Genomic DNA, 18,036 nt, shown 5'->3' with positions numbered 1-18,036 from the left:
TGGGAGAAAAGAGGAGGCCAATGAATCTATTTTCCAGATTGCCAAGCACATGGTTGGAAATTGAAGGGGCTTTTGTAGCATTTCCCCTTCCTCCCTCCCTCCCGGCTCCTTTTTCTTTTGCTGTGCGCAAATTGTTCAATTGCTCTGGCGGGGGTGTTCCTGACAAGCTCATTACTGGAAGGTGCCAGACCCCTCCTCTCCCTCTCCCCGAAGTCTTTGATGAAGTTAAAACGCGCTGATCGCCGCTCTCGGCGAGCTTTGTTCAGCCTTTAATAGCCGAACCCGCTTTGAGCGCACAGGAGCGAAGGGAAGAAAGCGGTGTGCGCTGGGGTTGCTCTGTGTCTGGAAGGGAGGGATGGAGGAGATCTTTTAATATAAAGTAACGATTTAAATATATGTATATATATATATTGTTTTCTTCTTGTTGCTTTGCAAAGCGAGTGCGGAAGATGAGCCGAGAGGGAGAGGATGGGAACCGGAGTCCGTGCGCACGGAACGCCGCGTCTCGCCCTGCAGCCCCCGCTGGGGGTTCTCCAGGCCGGTGGTCCCTTGCGCTGCGGGGAGCGAGGAGGTGGGGGGGGTTGAATCTCTGCGGGGAAGCGCTGTTTCCCCGGAGGGACCCCTTCCCCTGGTGCTGGGGCTGGGAAGCGTTCCCCGTCCCTCTCCTTGTTTTGTGGGTTTTGTGGGCGTCTCTAACTTCAGGCGGCGTTTGCTTTTCATCCCCTTAAACCCCCCCCCCCCTCCCCCCCCCGCCCTCAAAGCACCGTGTCTTTTCTCCCCGTCAAACCCCCACCGCCAGCAAACATCCGTGCTGAGCGGGGGATCGCCGGGACGGACCCGAACAGCCCCCCCCCAGAGCCGCCCGGAGCGGAGGCAGAGGGGAAGGGCTCTGAGCCGCTCCTGGGGGGCCCGGAGTCCCCGGGCCGGGCGGAACGATGTCTTGGCGAGGCGGGACGGATAATGGCTCCTAATGACGGGGCTGGCTGGCTCCACAGCCGCGATCTTCACGGGACATTATTTTTAAGCGTTCAGCGAGGCTCATTTTTCACGCCTCGCTGCCTAAAGGAGGCTTTTATTTATTTATTGGGGGAGGCGTGGAGGACACCGGCAATAACCGAGCACTGAAAGGAAAATAATTAGCTGTTGCACTCGCTGCTCGGGGGTCCCCGGCCAAAAAAAGAGACCAGGCATTTCCCTCCCCTCTCCTTCGTAGGATGAAGGCGAATACTTCCACTTCTCGCTGCCGCTTTCCGGGCTCTTTTGCGGGACCCGCAGCGGCTCCGCAGTCACCGCAGGGCCCGATCCTTCGCTGCTGCTTTGGGATTCTCCCTTCTCTCCGCGTTGCTCGGCTCGGTGCGCGATCCCGAGCTGGGCCGGGGTGGGGGAGATGCGGCTTCCACCGCCATACATCCGTGCGCGGATTTGATCTGATTGTTTTGTTTTCACACGTGCCCTCCTTTGTATATGCCAAACGAAGGGCTTGCAACGAGCCCGCGATGCTCCATGCGTTCGTTCCGCTGTAGTTTTCCTTGTGTGCGCGACGGAGCGGGCAGGGTGGATTCGGCGATGTGTATTTCGAGGCAGCACAGCACGATCCGGCCCGGACCACCCCCGGGACACGCTCTCATTTCTCTCTCCCTTACTCAAACCCTCCGAGCACAACGAGACCCGCAGCGGCTGTGCTCCCCTCGGGCAAATCCCACTGCGGGCTGCGGGCCTTTCTGCAGCCCATAGCTTCCGCTATGGGGAATTGGGAAAGGGCTTTATTCCTTTCCATTTGTTCCTTTCTCCGGTAGATTTTTCTTTTTTTTTTTTTTCTTTCTTTCTTTCTTTTTTTTTTTTGGTTTTCGCTTTCTATTTCTTCGCAGCCCCGAACGAAAATGCAGCTACCTGGCTTGCAGAAACTGCCGTTAAGCACCACGAGCGTCTCAGCCACCGGCTGGCTGCTTTCCCCGCGGCCCTTTCCCTGGGACTGCGGAGAAATTCCCTTTTTCACGGTGCATTTAAGATTTAACGATAACGTCCAGTACCCCCCGAATCCCAGCGTCCGCTCTGAAATCACTTTTCTGCCTCCTAACTTTGCGAAATAACTGCCCACCGGCACCTCCTTTCCTTTCCCATCTCCCTTTCGTTTCTATCCTTCCCCGGGTCAGAAAGTGTGGAAACAAGATTTTCAAAGATTGCGAGGATGGCGGGAGGAGCTCCCGCAGCCGCATTAGCCGCAGGAAAACTGCTCTGGAAATCAAGTTCGTGTCTTTGAAATGCTCCCGGAGATGCCTCGGGCTCCGCGCTCGCTCTTCTCTGTCTGCCCGGCTCGAGGGAAGCGACCGGGGCCGGGATGCGGCGAGAGAACCTGGAATGAGCAGCCCGAGCAACCCGCGCTGCTTCGCTTCCCTTTTCTCTTTCTCGTCCTCTCAATAGTTCTCTCTCTCTTTTTTTTTTTTTCCTTTCTTCCCCCCTTTCTTTCTTCCTTTCTTTCTCTGTTTCTCTCTCTCTTTCTTTCTCTTTCTCTCTCTCCTTTCCTCCTTTCCTTCCTTCTCTCCTCTTTTTCTTTTTCTCACTTTCTCTTTCTTTTCTCTCTTTCTCCTTCTCTTTCCTTCTTTCTTCCTCTCTTTCTTTTGATTTTTATCTCCTCTCCTCTCCTCTCCTCTCCTCTCCTCTCCTCTCCTCTCCTCTCCTCTCCTCTCCTCTCCTCTCCTCTCCTCTCCTCTCCTCTCCTCTCCTCTCCTTTCCTTTCCTCTCCTCTCCTCTCCTCTCCTCTCCTTCTACCTTTCCCCTTTCTTTCTCACTTTCATTCTCTCCTTTTCTTTCCGTTCTTTCACTTTATTGCTTCATTTATTTCTTTTCTTTCTCTCCTTATTTACCTTCCTCCTCTCCCCCTCCTTTTTTTAAAAATTCATCCCTCTTTTCCTCTTTCCCTTCTTTTTCTTTCTCTTTTCCTTTCTTCCCTCTTTATTTTTTCTTCCCCTTCTATCTCTCTCTTCCCTCCACTTCATGTCTCCAACGCGTTCCCATCATTGCCCCCTCCGTCGGAGCCGCGGGAATCGCGCTCAGGAGGAGGGGAGGGGCTGTCCCCATTAGTCCGGGACCCCCGAGCTCTGCAGTTCCTTTCCTTTAATGCAACGGAGAGGCGAATTGCCCCGAACTCAGCGCCCTGTCCCGGGCCGCCGGCCCCCCCCGGGGCTCATATGCCCCCCCTTTGCCATCAGCCGAATGCAGTGGAAAAAGCCCGGTCAAGCCGCTGTGCCTTTCCGCGGGCTCCTTGTCCCCTGCCCGGGGCTCCCTACACCCAGGGAACCGCCCGAGGGGGTCCGTGCCGAACAGCATCACAGCTCAGAGCCCTCCCCATCGGAGTTCATTTTATTATTAAATAACGGACGCCCGTCTCCCGAGCCCATGACAGCAACAGGTGACGTTGCAAGCCGGGACGGTCACAAATTACACCCGGCGGGGGCTGATCGCTCACTTCCAACCCTCGTTCAGGTGTAAATGTGAGCGGGCCCCTCGGCTGGATGCTCCCCCAGGGGCAGAACCAGGGATGCACCTGTAGCGAGTTAACCCGGCCTGACTCGGTTCGGTTGGGGTCTCTCAACCAGGAAAGCGCTGCCTGTGCCCTGGGCTACCTCTGGCTAAAACGTAGCGGTATGGACGCGGAGTGAACGATAACCGTTCGTCCCCTCCGTGTGCCGCAGCGGCTCTCGCTAAGCCGGGGGGGTCGGACGGGGGCTCGAATTGTGTCAAGAGTTACTGCGTCCGATCCTACGGTGAAGCTCCGGATCGGCGCATCGCGCTCGTTGAAATGACGCATTCGCTGCTTTTCTCCATCCCCCCCCCCCGGCTCGTTTCTGGAAACTGGGGGTCGGGCTCCGAGGTGGAGGGGGCAGAGAAACGCTTTCTGGGGCCGTCGTTGTCCGTTCCGATTAGATTTCGATGTCCCCGCTTTAAGTCTCCTTTTAAGTGAAACGACATTCCTCATTCGTTAGTGCCGGGGATTTGAAACGCGTTAAACCAACAGCGGCGATTCCTTTAATTCCCGCAAAGTTCCCAGAAATTCCACTTTTTTTTCTTTTTCTTTTTCTTTTTCCTCTTCTTCTCTTCGGAAATCCCACTGAGCCTTAGCGATCCCCGCACTCCCCCTCTTAAACTCAGCAGCGGGAACCTTCTGCCGGGCTCAACACCGCGTTTATCCCCACTGCGCTCCCATCAAAATCCGTGGGAATTTGATTTTTTTTTTTCCCACTAGACGACATCACCTGCGGGTAGAGGAGCCCCCACCCTCCCCCCTCCCACCCCCCAGAGCGGCTCTACTCGGCTTTTCGCCCCCCTCTCAGGGAATCGCTGTGAAGGGAACCGGAGGGAGAGACCTCGCTGTTTCGATCTCATGTCAGAGCCGGCGGTGGCTCAGTTGGGTCTCAGCATCCTCCGCTGCCCCCTCATCCCCTTGGCTGAAGGAGGGGCGATGCGATCCCCTTTGCGTTCTGCCCCAGTGGGAGCGCATTTCGTCCCATCTCTGAACCCCGAGCGGAGGGAACGGGACGGGGGCAAAGCCTCGGGGGTAGGAAATGCGGTATAACTTCCGTGCTCGGGGTGCCCGTTGGGAACACTCAAGCCGGGCGAGATAAGGGCGCGGGGGGATTCTTCTTTAAATTTAAACCAAGTCGGAGGAGAAGAGAAAACTTCGCCGCGTGGGAGTGAGGAACCAAATGAAGCTGTCTCTCTGCCCGGACCACCCGCGGCGGGGGGATGTGGGGACGTGGGGACATTGGGGACGTGGGGACATTGGGACATTGGGAAAAGGGGACGGGCACAACTAAGTGCTGTTCGGCCGGTGCGGGGTGTGCCAGCAGTACCCTCCTGGAGATGTGACTCCAAACAGCCCTTCTCACAGCTGAACCCCCCGAGATTTTCCTCTGGTTATTTTTAATGCTCTTTCTTCTCTCTTTTTCTTTTCTTCTTCTTTTTCTCTTTTCCTTTCTTCTTCTTCTTATTTTTTTTTTTCCTTTCCCCTTCATTTCATTTCATTTCATTTCATTTCATTTCATTTCATTTCATTTCATTTCATTTCATTTGTTGTATTGGCTCAATTGCTTCTTTTGCATAACCCGAGGCAGCTACCACCTCACGCCGATCCCGGCACTGAAATCCGCGTCCCCTCTGTGACTTACATCTCAAATCCCAGTCCCATGACCTTTCTCTCTCTCTCTCTTTCTCCCCCCCCCCCCCCCCCGCCCCCCCTTAAGTGCCCCCACCCTCGGTCATGTGGGACACGAGTAAATTTATCCACCCTGGTGGAAAGGCCTCTCTCCCTCTACACTCTCTCCGAAGAAGCTTGACACGTTTCACAAGGAGGATAATTTCCTTTCTCACCTTTCTCTTTCTCCCTTTCTTTTTAATTCGGTTTTATTTTCATTTCCCCACCACCGCCACACAGAGCTCACAGATCTTCTCAAGCATACTCCTGCTCCCTCTATCTCTTTCCATAAGCCTATGCCAAGAGGATCACTTCATAGGGACGGTTCTGATGGCTCTTGAGCTCGGGAAGTGGCCGAGGGGAACATTTCTGCCCTCCTGGAGGCTGCGGCGAGCTCAGCCCCGCCTGCGTCCCTACTGCTGTGTCCCTATTGCTGTGCCCTGCGCCCAGAGCCGGAGATAGAATAATCATCTCCCTTGGCGACAGTGAAAGTGCACCCCAGGTGTCTCCCCCTCCCCACCCAAGTGCCTTCTGTAGATGTCGCCGAGATGGGAAAGCCGAGGCTCTCTCGGCGGCCTTAGGACTGGAGGCTGCGCGGTGAGGGGCCCAGGACCAGCCCAGCAGCAGGGTGCAGCTTCAGGGAGCCGGGATTCAAGCTGTTGCCCCCCCCAGATCCCGCACCCCCGAGTTCTCAGCAGTCACAAATAGCCCGTGCACGGCTCCGGGTTGCTTTGCGCCGAAATCCCCTTCGGGTATTGGTTGTTTTTTTTTTTTTTTTTTTTTTCCTTCGGGAGTCGGATGGGAACGAGTCGCTCTCCAGCCCTGCAGGGAGACGCAGGGAGAAGGAAATATTGAGGCAGCGTGCGGAGTGCGGCGCTGAAATCTCGGCTCCTGACTAAAGGCGCTGCTGCTGGGGCAGAAAGTTCCCCTTCAGGCAAAATACTCACACTGGGGCACCAGCCAGAGCCGGCCCCTATCAGAGCTGCTGCTCCCACAGTATTCTATTGTCGCTCAGTTTTACGCGTCCGGGACGCAGCAGATGGGAAATATTCCCTGGGAGAGAAAGGTGCTTTGCGGTAATCGCGGCTCTTTTGACAAACATCTCTTCTCACCCTGGTTTCGAGAGAAGGGAAGGAGGGAGGGGGGGGGGGGACAGAAAGCCGCTCAGCAGCCGAAGGTGGTCATGCACACATCGGAAATGGACATTTCCCCACGAACGAACCCGGAGAACGGAGACTCGCAGCGCGGGGTCGGCCCGACGGAGGGGCTTCCACCGCAGGTGCCGCGGCGGGGGGGGAAGGGGGGGGTTCATTCCGGTACAGCTGTACCGTTTCCCTGCTTATAGAAAAAAAAGAAAAGAAAAGAAAAGAAAAGAAAAGAAAGAAAGCGGAGGACCGTTTTCTTTACTTTCTCCTTGCTGGTCCAATGGGGGACTGTTTTATTTTCCCTTCGGCCGCCGTCGTCGAGAAGATGGAAAGAACCCCGAAGGCCCCTCTCGGCTATGCGTGCAAACGGGGGGTCTGCTTCGCGCTGCCCTTTTCGGGGCCGGAGCTGTGAGGCTGTGGCAGCTCCGGGGTTTTGGGGCGGGGGTGGTGGAGAGAATTCCCCCCCGGTGGCGCCGATTCCCCTCCGTTCGGTGCCCGCTGGAGGGGGAAGGAGAGGTTGGGGGGGTGGGGGCTGCGGCTGCCGCCTCTCTTTTAATGTCATTATAGTTGCCGTGGTAACCCATCGGATCACTCCTCCTGGAGTGAACCTTGTGACAATGGTTGGTTTGAGAGAAATCGGTAAATGTGCAACCGAGGGACACAGCTACATTACCGCGAACAACAGCGAGAGTTTAACATGTGACCCTTCCAATTATCCTGATGATACCTCGCTGCAGCTGCCTCCGTCGCGCTGCGAGGATGCGGCCGCTCGGGGCTATGGGGACGGGGAGGAGAGGGGGGTGATGGGGGGGGGGGGGGGGGGTTTGGGGTACGCCGAGGTGGGGGGCACAGAGCTGCACGGACAGAGCTGCAGCTCCGAAAGAGATAGACATCTCTCAGCACGGTGATCTGGCTCTTTCCAAAAAATGGAGAAAAAAAATGAAGGAAAAAAAAAAAAGAAAAAAAAAGACGAAGAAAAAGAAAGCAAAATATTTTTCTGGGGGAATATGGAGGGAGGTGGGCACGCAGAGGGGATGTGGAAGTGAGGAGCTGCCTGGAGCTGGGCATGGAGAGCCAGAGTGGAAAACACAGTATTAACAGCACAGCTGTGGTGTGGATGTGGGGAGGAAGCAACCAAATCCTGCCCCCACCCCAGTGGAAAAAAAAAGAAAAAAGAAAAAAGAGAAAAGTTAGAAGTCTTAAAACGTGGTTCGGAGAATCACAAGTAATCAGAGCTGCGGGGGTCAGCAGTGCAAACTTTTTAAGACTAATGTTTATTTAGAAAAGTGAGTGGTGTCTGCGTTGCTTTCCTGGTGCCCCGGCACAAAAGTCCTAATGGCTTTTGCAGGCTCTCTGTATGAAACTCCTGTGCATGGCGTGGGGAGCACTGCAGCACTGACCCCAAAACCCCACTCCCCCCTCACCTGCTCTGCAAGGGGATGTTGGCACTGGGGCTTGAAAACACTCCCAGGGCTTTCCATGAGTCAGTGTTGCCCTCTGTCCCCCAGTTTTGCCCTGTTTTCACATCTGTTTGATGCAACCCTGGGAAGGAGTAATATGGGAACAGGGGCAGCAGTTCCACTCCTTCCCCAGATCTATAGGGCTGAGGAGGAGTCTCAGCTCGTGTCCCCCCAAGGAATGACTGTGATGTGCTGTGTTCCACTCACTCTCTGCCACCCTTGAGCCACACTCTGGGGCACACAGCCATGCTGTCACTCCCTGGTTTGGGATCTCCTTGCTCCAAAAGTCAGTCCTGGGATACCCAAGAGGATCTCCAGGTGGGATTTGCCTCCCCTTGCACAGACTTGGCTCCTCCTCTCAGGATGTTCCTCTTCTTCCTGGGACTGAAGGAATAAAACCAGCAGCCCCCTACACCTTGCATGCATTTTGGGGCACCTCCTTGATTTAAACAGGAGGTGGATGCAGAGGGAACCTGGTCTGGGATCCCAGTGCAAACTAGCAGCACCAGCCCCAGTGCTTCACACACACCCTAGGCTGGATTCTGCCTTTCACTGGGTAAGGACACAGCCAGGCAGGTGGGGCTGTGGCACAGGGAGGATGTCAGTATTTATAAACTGCTGAAATGTGCTGACACTCAAGGGAAGATCCTCTCTTCTCCCTCAAGGGCTTTTGTTTGAAGGGTTTGTCTCTGCCTTCCGAGCTATTGAGAAGACCTTCTGGCTCCCATTATCTCCTGCAGCCCCATGTCACCCTCCTTGCACTGAAACACCTGCACTGCATCCCTGCAACTCAAAGATCCGGGCTGAAACCTTTTAAATGCATCTGACAGTGGAGGACAGGGAGGGAGGAAGCTGTTTCCCAGGGGCAGACGGGTGGGACTGATGGTATAGTGCCAGTATGGGTGTCAGTTGGTGGCCTCAAGGCTGGGGCAGCCTGGTTCTCCAGGCAGGTTTCATCCTCCTCCATGAAATAGGCAGGGAAGAGCCCCTCTGTTAATACACATGTTTTAAATAAGCAGTATTTTTGCTTCTCCTTGCCGGTGAGGTGGGCTTGGCACCCCTCTTTGTTTTCCCAGTTGTCTTGCTGGGATGTTCTGCTGCCCAAGTAAGGAGAAAAAGATCCCTTGCATGATCTGGAGGTGTGCTTTGCTGGTTCTGACCTGTAAATATTAATAAAGAAATGACACCAAGGAGGCAAAAAAATCTTCTCCTACTTTTGAACTCCTCCAGATCCCTTCATTGTCCGGGCATTGTTGCACTTGGCCTGGCTTTCCACCCTCTGCTCCCAGCCTGGCTGGCAGTTGCAGCCATCCCCAGATTCCATAGCTATGGCCTATTGAGGGAAAATATCTGCAGAAGTTTTCAGATTATTGGGGAAATACGTATTTCCAAATTCCACTGACATCCTTTCCAAGGCAGCCCCACATGTCAGTGTGGGGGCAGGAGGGGTGGTGTTGGCTCTGCTCCTCCTTGAGCTTTGGGTACCCTGGAAGTCCATGAAGCTGGGCTCCCATGGTCACTAGCAGGTCACAGCAATGAGTGTGCATGGAGTTTATGTTCCTACACCAAGCTCATTCTGCTGGCATACATGGGGGTGACTGAGCTGTGAGATGCACACAGGGCTAGACCAAGTGCTTGCCTGGGGCATCGCCATCATCCCACCCAGGAACTGCAAGGTTTCCTATATGCCACAGCTTCTGTTCACCAGTGCTCACATCCCAACCCAGCACCCCAAGCTGTGGTGCTCAGCACCCAGGGGAACCCTTTCACACCATGCATCCAACCAACACTGCCAACGGGACTACCAACAGATGGATGGCTCCATTGTTTGCTCCAGCTGTAAAGCGCGTGTGCGAGCAGGTGTGTGTGTGTCTTTGCATGTGTGGAGCTCACTCTTGGCAGCACAGTGGAAGAGCAAAATGTAAAATGCTCCCTTTATGGCTCACGAGGACAAATGCCTACAGTGAGCTCAAGTTGGTGATGAGCCGCAAAGATGTGCAGCACTTCTGTGGGCAAACAGAGGCTCAGGCTGAGTCACCACACTGCAGGGAGCATCCAGCACCTGCCAAGGAAATGGTTCACGTGTTACCTCTGAGATGGGTTTTGTCAACAATTCCCTCAGATCAGGGGGACAAGAGAGGGATCAGGAGTGCAGGAGAAAAAGGAACGGGAGAATAAGCACAAACCAGCTCTGCAACCATGCTGTGCAAGCAGTGCTATGGGTGGTGCCTGTCCCTTGCAGCCCCCTGCACGAGGAGCAGGGAAATGCCTTTTCCCAGGGAATCCCATAATAGTGATTCTGCTGCACCTTCTGCTTCACCAGCCAGGCCCCACGTGGGCAGAGCTGGGGCTTCCCCAAGCCCCGAGATGGCAATCTTAGTCGCTAATGAGTGCTGGATGTGCCCTGTAGTGTCAGATGTCCCTGAAGCTGCTGGCAGGGTGCAGCAGGGAAAAGACTGCTCTGTGCTTACCATTTCTGACTCTCACTTTCTACGCATCCATCACTGCTGGAGAGGAGATGCAGTGTTGGATGGAGTGTTGGATGGAATCCCACAAATGAGCATGGAAGCGGAACGGCAGGAAGGCAAGCAGGAAAGAAGAGGAGTAATATACTATTCTTGGGGGCACTGCTTGCTTTTCTCTGTTTGCTTTTCTGTGTCGTTTCCTTTTCCTCCAACCACACACTACAGGATTATGGCAAACGAATTAAGGAATAAAATCATAAGGGAAAATTAGGATCATGCAGATTGAGAAGCAGGAAAGATACCCAGATGGATTTGTTGAACTCTACATGAAGCAAGAGCACTTCCAGTAGTGCTGTGGGTGTAGACAATGGGATAATTTATGTTGGAAGGAAGCACTGAAACTCCCTGGTCCAACAGCCCTCAAACCAGAGCCAGCTTAGATCTGTTTGCCCAGGGTTTCATCTAGCAGTGTGCTGAATGCTCCAAGGACACAATATCCCCACATTTCTTCTCCTCTCCAAACATCCTCAAACATCTGCCTTTCACAGAATCACAAAACTCCAACCAACCTCCAGAGATTGCTTCCACAACCCATTTCCCGGGCTACCCAGCTGCAGAAGCAATAGAAAGGACAGAAAAGATCACCTGCCTGCCTTTATTACTGGTTATAGAGAAAAGCCATTCCTGTCCCCAGTGTCCCAAGCACTCCTCCGTGCTGCTGAGGTCACATGGCATTGCATCTTGCTCAGCCACAGCTTTCAGTGATAGGCTCATGTGCAGGTGGACCTCATCCAGTGCATTTCAGCAGCTGGAAATCATCTCGATGAAAGATGAAGCTGTGACATGTTTGGCTGCACCTTACTTGGGAAAGGAAAGACAAAATAAGTCATCTGCAGCATCCCTGTCTGGCCCTGCCCCAGGGGGTGGATGTGAGGGTTTGTTTGGGGAAGAGGTAGCCTAGCTCTGCGAAGCAAGGAAGGGAGAGGCAGAAGTCATGAAACAGGGCTCTGTTTGGCCCAATTTGATTTGCATGGTTAAAACATGTTGATTCCATACAAGGTTTTCCTGGCTGGGAACTGTGCTTGGTTCCGCAGCCAAGCTTATTTCTTTTCCAAAGTGTTCAGCATAAATTAGACTTTCACAGCCGCCTTTGACTGGAAGGAGCAAGAAATCACGTTTTGTCTCCTGTCCAGGAGCTCTGGGAGAAAGGAGCTGTCAGAAAGCAGAGCAGCTCCTTTGACAAGTGCTCTGTGCATCTCTGCTTCCTAGCTTTGCTCCCTCTCATCCAAAGTCCCACACGATAGCTCCCGTGTGCTGCTGTCCCCAGTGAGGGTCTGGTCTGTACTCTCCCCTGCCTCTGGACCATTTGGTTTGCTGGTTTTTAACACACAGCCCAACGTGGCCAAGCACCCTGCAGCTCCTCTGGGTCATGCCTTCACCCTCTCCAGCCAAACAAGCACGGATCCTTCTGCATCCCAACATCGATTGTGTGCAACAGGCCTTTCGTGTGGTAATGAGTTTCTATTTTTTCTTGTACAATTTCATGGGTATTTAAGGAAAGGGACTAATTCCCCCCAGCACTATGCGGGACTCCAATGCTGAGCATCTCCTGGGAGCAAGGGAGGTGGGAAACCCCACCAGCACCTGCAAGGGACCCAGATTGCCCATCATATTGAAACAGAGGTTTAAAGCCCCTTTGCTGGAGCCATTCCGTACTAGTGAGATCCATGCAGTCCATTAAAATTAGGGATCTTATTATGGGCTATATAAAAAAGGTAAAGAGGAAATGAGAACCTTATGAAGGGTTTCTTATGTGCACAGATGGCAGGGGCACCTGAGGCCGGGAAAGCCTCTCCAACAGGCTCCATGCAAACAAAGCTGCTCACTTCTCTGCAAGTTTTCTCCTCTCTCCAGAGGACAGATAGATGCAAGACTGCTTTTTCTGTGCATCCCCCACCTGGGGTTGTCAGTGTGCACTGAGCCATCTGGAATGAGGCAGCCAACAGGCATAGGGTCAGAAACACGGGACCTCAAATCTGGGCTGAACTGTGGGTCCACAGCCCCCGTGCAAGCACAGGGTTGAAGCGCAGCGAACCCAACAATGTGGCCAAGGCTGTGCCGCCTGCTCTCTCCTCATTCAGGCTCTTAAAATTAGGCTCACAGACTGGTTTCGTTTTCACTAATAAATCCCTGCTTGCACTTGAGGCTGCTGTGCCTTTTAAAACATTATCCGGGGCTCTGATTACACTCCCGATGAAAGCAGGCTTGGCCCTATTAGTTTTCATGGCAAGGAGCAGTGCCACGTCCCGCTGTCCCCTACGCACTTAGTGTAACCCAAGTTCCACAGGAAAGGGAGAGGAGGAAAAAAGATGTCTCCTAGAAGCAGTGTCTGCCTTCACGTGCTCTTATAACCAAGGGCATTTTATCTCTAGAAATCCTCTCCCTGCCTGGGAGCAGCTTTAATTAATACATGCCATTATTGCTATTATTTTTAATAGTGGTGTAGTGGTGTCTCCTTTTCATGGTTCAGAGGCTACTGGTTTTGGGGAACAGGAGCTGAGTGCCTGCAAAAAAGAAACACCACCATTCTCATGGCAGTACGCTGCCCTGGTTCATTAGTCCCAGTTTGCAGGTGGGTAAACTGAGGTGCCAAGGGGTTAATGCTCTCTAGTAGGAGAGGATGGAGGGGATGTGGAGGAAGCCCTGCACTCACCCTTTCAACATGCAGGTGCCAGCACAATCCTGTGGGCTTGAACATTTTATCCTCCTTTGCAAAGCCCCCGGCTACTTCAGGAAGGAGCACACAGCTGCCCCAGAGCGAGCAGGCACTGACCTGGCTGGGAGCAGCGGGCAGCAGGTGAGAGCACAGCCATGGCCACAGCAGATGGGGGAGGCGTGACATTGCGTGGCAGGGCTATTATTTACCAAGCGCTCGTGTTTGTCATGACTGAAGATGACATCTTATTAAGGAGTCATGACACTGGGGGATTTTTTTTAAGCCTGGGGGCCAAGAAGGCTAATGAACAGGGATTGCTCCAGGAATAGAAGGAGGGCGGTGCCACTTGCACGTTGCAGGCGAAGCTGACTAATGGTTCCCAAACCAATTGCTGGGATATTTCCAGGATGTGGCATGGCTCTCTGTCCTTGCTTAGGGGTGGATGCTCCCGTGCCATGGCCGGCTTCAATGCTGTTGTGCTGGTGAAGGTCTGGAAAGGAGCAAAAATGAAAAACACCTGATACCCACAGGCAGCTAAAGGCTGTCCTACAAACAAGAGCCATAGCGTGGCAGGGAATGCGTGGCCCCCAAATCCATGCACAGGGCTTGAAGGAGGGCTTTAAGCACACACAGTGCAAGACATTGAATACAGAAGCCAGGTGGAGAGCAGAATGGGGACCCTTTTCTTGGTAATAGCACCCCGTGTGACACCATCACAGAAGTGGGGCTCTGCCCTGCCCACCCCCAACTCTGTCCACCCGCAGCAAAGCCCTCCTTCCCCACGCTCCCTCCCTCCTCCTGAAACCAGAGCTGCCTCCCATGCGCCGGCTCCTTATCGCTGCCCAGCTCTGTCAGTGCAGATGCTTGACTAATGTTCCCTTGTAAAATGTTGTGTTAAGCACATTCCAGTTGCTGACATTAAATACTTGGGCCGGGGCAGCAATGAACCTCCGGCGGATGGAGCAGAGCACTGAGCCATCCCCAGCCGCACGCCTGGTGCTGCCGCAGCAAAAACATTGGCTCTGTTCTGCCCCATCTGCCTCTCCCCTGCCCTCCAGCCGGGCAGCACCACGGCTCTGGCAGATGAAATAATAATTACCCAGTCCACATCTCGGCCTCCCTTGCATTCCTCCGTGCTAACAGCTCAGCTTATTTTGTTTTCATTCACAAATATTGACTCTCTGGGTTCTTTTCACCCTGTGCCTATTAAAAAGGCATTGCTCTTATTATTGTTATTGAATTTGTTCTGCAGCTGGGAGAGGCATCCAGCGGCTTCAAGGCGATTGCCTGCGCTCCTGCATGCCGGTGCAGTGTCCTTAGTGCTCTCTTTGCTCATGGGACAGGACCTGGGGCAGGATGGGTGCTGCAGAGATGTGCTTAGTTCCCAAGGTGATGCTTTGCTGATCTGTGCCTCAGTTTCCCTGTTACCCCTCGAGAATCCTGATCATCGCTGCAGTGAGTATCCACGGAAGGATGTGCAATTGCTGATGCAATTTGGTTTATACTCAGTGCAGCTTGAAATTGTACAATCTCTTGAGTTGTAGTTGTTTCCAGGTGCCTTAATCTAGTTGGTGCTAAGATCACAAAATAACCGCCTTGTTTTCACACTGAGCTTAATTATCCCAGCTACTAATGAATGTGGCAGCAATGCCCGTCCAGCCCCAGGTATTTGGGATGTGGCTGTGGCAGGGTGCTTTTTTGCTTCTCCTTGTTGAAGCTTTCGAGGTGTGGGGTGCACATGTAATAAATCTTCCCTGGCAGAGGGCTGGGGCAGCAGAACCACAGCTTGTGTGTGAGGAAAGCCCATGTTCCAACAGCTGTGCTCAGCTCTGGCATCTCTCCCAGAATAAAACCAATGGGCACCACATTCCTGGGGCCTCCCCTCTGTCCCCAGCTCCAGGAGAAATTCTGGAATGCTGGCACTTCACCCACACACCTCACCTGATTCCCAGATCCCCAGCTGGGAACAGGGAGCTGGGATGTGGGAGAAAAGCTGTGACATCACTCCGGGGTGAGTGTCCTCATCAAAACCTTGCCCTGTACTCTGCACTCTCCTGCTTCTCCATTGGACATCTGACAGCTGCCTGTTTGTTCTGGGACACTTTGGCATCCTTTGCTCACACATCTCCTGTGGCCTCCGGGGGAGGACAGGAGCCCTGGGGGTGATGTACATGCAGATAAGGAGTGACAGGACTGCATCCCCCCCACCAGCTGGCTGTGCTCATCTGCCTGACAGCTCAGCTGCGATTCTGCAGAGGACTTTCTGTGCTGAGCAGACTGACTGCTCCCTCCCATTCTCCAGCAGGCCTCTGGGTCTCTCAGCATCAACTCCTTCAGACCAGCCTACCCCAAGGTCCCCTTTACCTCCCAGCCATACAGGAGATGCCAGCATCACCCCCACCATTGCCTTGGGGTGGGCAAAGCATGCTGATGGGAGCATCACGTGGAGGGGGATGAGGACCATGAGGTGTGCAGGGATGGCCACAAAGTCATGATTCCATGCTGAACAAGTTGCCTCCTGCCCTGTGATCAGCCTGCAAAAAAGCTGCCCCCTTTTCCCAGACCCTTTTCTCAGAAAGCAAATGTCAGCCATCTTGCCATGCCTAAGTATTTATTTTCGCAACAGTGGAGGTCTGGCCAGCAGGAGGACATGGAGAGGTAGATCAGCTCCAAAAACATCCCACTGAGGATGTGGCCAGCCTGGTGTGTGCTTTCCTCCTGGCTCCAGGCTGCATGGCATCAGCTCCATCACAAATACATACTGTCATTGTAGCAGCCTGCAGGAGAGTAGCAGCCTGCCCATGGGTACCACCCTGTACCCCACTGCTGGCCCTGCCTGATGCCTGGGGCCATTCCAGGCATAGCAGCCCCATGTCCCTGCTGCAGGGACTGGAGGAAAATCATTGCTGAGGAGTGTCCTGTTCTCCTGACCTTTGCTCTCAAAATATTTAGGATCCCACAGCGTGCAGTCACAGGCCTTAGTTCGGCTTCAGCACGATGCCATTTGCCTCCCGTCTCAGCTGTCCCCAGTAATTCATCTTGCTGAAATGGGAAGGGGGAGAGGCATGGACAGCAGGGCCCCCTCCCAGATCCCCTCTGATCTCAGCAGCCCCACATACCGTGGCCACCCCCTGTCCTAGGCCTGCCATCTCCTGAGGCTGCTGCCCTGTTTGGTTCCTGACCTTCATCCCTCAAGCCAGTGGTGGTGAAGGTCATTGGATTGAGCCCTCTCAAAGGTTTTGGTATTAACAAAGGTTCATTAGGGGACAGCTGGTGTAATATGCAGGAGAAGTCAGAGGTGTCTGTGAGCCACAAAGAAGCAGCTCTGAATCTCATTTTAGCATGGGGGTTTTTGGTCAAGGGCCTGGGCTGGTGCCAAATGAGTTGTACTGCTGTACAGCCATTTGGGCTGGTGGCCATATGAGTCATGCATGTGCTGTAACTCCCAGCCGAAAATGAGAGCACTCAGGCTGATCCCCCGGAGTTATCCAGAAGAACCTCCAAGAATTGGAGCTAGAGGAGATCACTTTGATCACTTGGTCCCTCTGTCTTCTCATCTGTTCACTGTTTATGGGGATAGAAATCCAAGGAAGCTCAGATTCTGTGTGCAGTGGAGCTCTATGTGAGACAGTGAAGGTCTGTCTGACCCTTCCCACCTCCTCTGATAAATCTAGAGGTGTCACAAACCAAAACTGAGCATTTGCAACCTTTAACAGGAGAATTTCTCTCCTGCCTTTCCTAGACCAGCACTTGGATGAAGCTTTACGGGAGTTCTAGCATGGATTCCATTGGGCAAAATACCAGAACTTATAAGTGCTGTAGGAGTTGGCTGAGAGTCCCCTATTCCTTGAACACTGTTGAGATGAATGTACTGGCCAAGAGGTCACCATTAACTGGGAGGTAGCAATTAGGCCAAGCATTGCTTTAATTTTAATGTAGAAGCAGTAGATGCCACTCGCTGGGACCATGCATTTAAAGATAATTTAACAAACTCAAGCTAGGGAGCCACCCTCCTGAGTTAACACACCCAGTCAAATAATGCCCACTCACAGGTGGCTTTCCCATATATAACCCTCTGCCCCTCTCAACTGGAGCTTTGCTCTACAGCAATGGGGAGGAAGGAGGTGTGTGTCCTGTTTGAGGGGGGAGAATAGGGGATAAAAGTCAGTGGCAATTTCTGCATGAGTTCATCTCCAATTTTCATCTCAAATCAGGAAAGCAATAATAAAAAGCAAAAATGAAACAATAAAAAAACAAAACAAAACCTCTGTGATATTCAGAGGAGCTACATTTATTGACTGTAATCATAAAGGAGGCTTTGAGATTAGGGATCCTGATGTTGGATCCAGTTCTCCTGATGCTGTGGGTCCAGACTGATGTTTTAGCTGGGAAGCAGAAATCTTGAGTGAGCAAAGAACAATAAATGAGCGCAGTATTCATTTGTTATGCTTCTGTTAGAAGGGTTTTAAATGTAGAGCCCCAGCTGTAGAGAGACAGGTTAATAATGAGGTGAGGCTGTTGGAGGTTTGATTGGTTTTTAACTTTGTTTTGGAAAAACCTGAGTATTTATGGAAGGAAAAATGTTTTATTCGCTTTCTGAAGCTATTTTTAATGGGGAGAAAAAAAGGCATGAACTGAGCTTTTTGTGTGTAGCCAGTGTTTCTTCCTTCTCCATATTGAGATGGTAGGATAAACAGAAGAAAAAAAGGCAGTCCTAGAAAACCAGTCCATCTGCCCTAGTCTGCTTGATAAAACTATTTACAAAACAGTTACTTCTGAGAGTAGGTGTTGTTCCTCTGTGAAATACACAGGATAAAAGTGTTGTTTTGGTGAAATGGGACTTTTGCTTTTTAAAACTAATTTTGGCAACATACCTTCAGTCTTTCTCAAGAGTCTGTATGGGAGCTGCTGAGTCACAGCCTGAACCACTAATTGAGCACCTGGGGAAAGGAGCAGGGGTCAGCCCTGGGAGCACAGGTGAAGGCAATTCAGCTGTGTGATCAGAAGGGGTGGAGCCTGGCTGCACCTCTCTTAGATCCCATTTAAGGGCTGACTGCCA

Source organism: Lagopus muta, chromosome 5 (assembly GCF_023343835.1).
Source record: "Lagopus muta isolate bLagMut1 chromosome 5, bLagMut1 primary, whole genome shotgun sequence".
Taxonomy (NCBI): Eukaryota; Metazoa; Chordata; class Aves; order Galliformes; family Phasianidae; genus Lagopus; species Lagopus muta.
The sequence above is the reverse complement of the archived record's forward strand: the minus strand, read 5'-3'. Positions refer to the sequence as shown.